At 47.7% G+C, this 3,496-nt stretch overlaps 1 pseudogene; it reads left to right on the forward strand.

Annotated features, from left to right (window-relative positions):
- The first annotated feature begins 1,456 nt into the window (after positions 1–1,456).
- Positions 1,457–3,029, forward strand: LOC148052221 (uncharacterized; annotated as a pseudogene).
- The last annotated feature ends 467 nt before the right edge of the window (positions 3,030–3,496 follow it).

Raw genomic sequence — 3,496 nt, forward strand, 5'->3', positions numbered from 1 at the left:
CTGGGCTTGGCCCTCCAGCCAATTTTTAACCCAGAGCGGAGTGCACTTATCCAAGCTGTGAGCAGCCAGCTTCTCCAGGAGAACGCTGTGGGAGACAGTGTCAAAGGCCTTACTAAAGTCCAAGTAGACAACATCCACAGCCTTCCCCTCATCCACTAAGCGGGTCACCTTGTCATAGAAGGAGACCAGGCTAGTGAAATAGGATCTCCCTTTCATAAACCCATGCTGGCTGAGCCTGATCCCCCAGTTGTCGCACACTTGCCGTGCAATGGCACTCAACATGATCTGCTCCATGACCTTTTCCAGCACCGAGGTCAGGCTGGCAGGCCTGTAGTTCCCTGGATCTTCCTTCCGACCCTTCATGTAGAGGAGCATTGTATTTGCTAACTTCCAGTCATCTGGGACCTCCCCGGTTGACCAGGAGTGCTGATAAATGATGGAGAGTGGCTTGGCCAGCTCCTCTGCCAGCTCCTTCAGTATCCTCCGGTGGATCCCATCTGGCCCCATAGACTTGTGAGCATTCAAGTGGAGGAGCAGGTCAGTGACTGCCACCTCTTTGACAACTGGGGCTTCATTCTGCATCCTATCTCCATCTCCCAGCTCAGGGGCTGTAAGAGACTGAAGTGTTAAGAACAATTGTCTCAAAGCTTGCTTGTGTGTGTTTATCTGATAAGACCAGACAGTAGACCACTCTTTTGTCTGATAAGACCCAGGGGCAGACCACTCTTTGGCTTATCAAGTACCACCATCTGGCAAGGAAACCTGTGCAAACTTGCTGAAGCAGCAGGCCATTCTTTGGCTTATCAGGCACCACCAAGAACAGGACACCAGCTGGTATCCAGGTCAGGCCCCTTGCCCCACCAGCAATACCTTAGATGTGCATGTGTTGGGTACGTGATGTTGCGCTGGGTAACCAAACGGAAACAAGAGGGCAAACTCCCTCTCCAACACCAGATAAAAGACGGCGAAACGAAACGTGAGTGTGGCCATTCACCACCGAAAAACTGAAGACTGAGGACCAACGGGATGCCGCTGAATCTGTGGTGGTGACTATCCTTTGCTTATCTCTCTGAATGCTTGCTTAATTTCCTCCTAATATTTCCCACCTTTCCTATCACTTTACTCTTTTATATTTACCCAATAAAACATCTGATTGGAGGCATACGACCTCAGTTGTGTCTTAATTTTGCCCTTGGGATCATTACAAACCTTCCCCGAGCCTGACAATCAGACCGGGACTTAACATTTTATTGGCGTCATGGACAGGATCCCTTGGAGTGAAAGTGCTGCACCTCTTGTTTGTCTTACTTTTGAACTTGCTTGACTTATGTGCGTACCTCTCAGGGAAGTAGAGGGTGAAACTTTTGTGAAAATTAACTCTTACGTGTTACCTCCCTGAGACGACCACCCTCACTTGTTGAATACTGAACCTGCTTGACGTATGCTGTTGTAGAAAATGGGTAATGATAACACTATCCCTGTGGACAGGGAGGTACTGTATAACTTTTTGGAAAAACATAATACATGCCCTTCGGTACAAGGTATTGATTGGGCACGAGATAATTGGTATAATCTGCAGAGTATTACCGACCGAATCAGCGCCCTGCAAAAGGACGCTAAACTTCCGGCCGGAAAAGAAAAATGAATTATATGTGCCAGTTTGGGTGCCAGTTTAGCTGTAGCTGTGGAAGCAAGAGACTGGCAGCGTAGTGCCAAGTCTCAGACCATACAGTGCTTACAAGTGCTTGTCCAGTCTCTGCAAGGACAAATTGAAAACTTAAAAGAGCAATTAGAGCAGGAGAGAGCCCAGGAAGACTATCTGCAATCTGCTCTTAAAGTGCAACTCCTCACGGGTGAGAGGGGTAACAGCCATTCTCCCCCCAAGAAGAAAATTATATATCCTTGTGAGGAGTTAAAAGAGATGAAATTAAGATTAGACAAATTAAAGATGCCTCCTTACTCTCTCCGACCTTTGGTTAAAACTGAATTCGCGTATGACAATGACCAAGATGACTCCCCTCAAATTACTACAAAAGAAGTGCCGTATACCGCTACAGAACTAGCTAAATTAAAAAGGGAGTTTGGCCGTACCCCTAAGGAATCAGAAACAGAATATGTATGGAGGGTGTCGTTGTCGGGTGAGGACCAGATATTACTAAGTGAAAAAGAAGCTGAAGGATATTGGGGGCCTGGAGTATTTTTAACTACCGTGATCATCACACTCCCTGGTCCCTAACCCAAAAGGCAGCTTACTGGGCTGGAGGCCTCAGTCCCTTGGAATGAGAAGACCCTCTTGCTATCACAGGATCAATTGATCAATTAGTAGAAAATATACAGAAAGTGGCATGTTTGCAAATGATGTACGATCGTGAGCTTAAGCTCAAACAGGAGTCCCCGATGATGATGCCGGTGGACCCTGAACGAATGACACCCCACCCCCCCACCCCCACCCCCCCACCCCCCCACCCCCCACCCCCCCCCCCCGATAAGGGGCGTCCCTGAATCTTTAAAACCTCTGGGCATACAATTACAAAGTACAATTAACGCAGTGCCCAAGGGCAAAAAGGTCCCAACCGCACCAGCTGGACTGGCGACTTCTGATCGCAGGAACCAAAATTTTAAAGTATGGACTTGGGGAGAGGTCGCTCAGGAATTAATCAATTACGGGCGAAAATATGGCCCAGTTAGTACCCCGTGCCCAAAATCAGACCTGAAGGGTTTAAGACGTACTGAAATAAAGCCTCCCTCACATCTTGAAAATGAAAAGAGAGTGTCCTTCGTTAAACTTTCTGGCGGAAAAAACCATCTTAAACCAGCGTGTTAGCTTGTGGACCATAGGGTGTCAAGAAGGTGTTCCTCGAGATCTTATGGAGGGGTTACCAACTGATAGGCTTGAAAAATTATTTTTAGAGTGGCCTGAAGAGCCAGCAGCCAAAGTAAAAACGTTTGAGAGTCCGGTTCCTAGTGCACCCCTGCCCCTAATTAATTTGACTGACTCGACTGCCCCCCAAAGGTTGACGGGAAACTAATTCCTTCGCCCCTTTGTAGTGAGCGGGGGGGGGTGAAGGGTGGGTGTATATTAGACAGCTCACTATAGGTCATCGAGGTGATTTATTAATCACCTGCCTTGTAGGATTTAGACGAGTATCCATTACATTTTTAGTGGATACCGGTGCTCAAACTTCAGCCATTAAAACAGAAGATGCAGCACGCGGAGGTACATCATTGTCTAAGCGATGTTTGTTTGTGGCAGATGCGTTCGGTAATGTTCAAGCACAGGCACTGGCTACGGTCAATTTACAGCTACCAGGGGAGAAGACGGGCGCTCCAGTGGAAATGGTTGTGGGGCCACTCCCGCTTAATCTTTTAGGGCTTGATGTCCTGAAGGGTAAAGTGTGGACAGATAACAAAGGGGGAAGCTGGTCTTCTGGTGTGCCACTGATAAACATAAGGCTCTTACAAACTGCACCTTTACTTCCCCCTTCAAGATTAACAA

This window comes from Nipponia nippon, unplaced genomic scaffold, assembly GCF_047370975.1.
Source record: "Nipponia nippon isolate SJK-2023a ecotype South Korea unplaced genomic scaffold, ASM4737097v1 scaffold_5, whole genome shotgun sequence".
NCBI lineage: Eukaryota > Metazoa > Chordata > Aves > Pelecaniformes > Threskiornithidae > Nipponia > Nipponia nippon.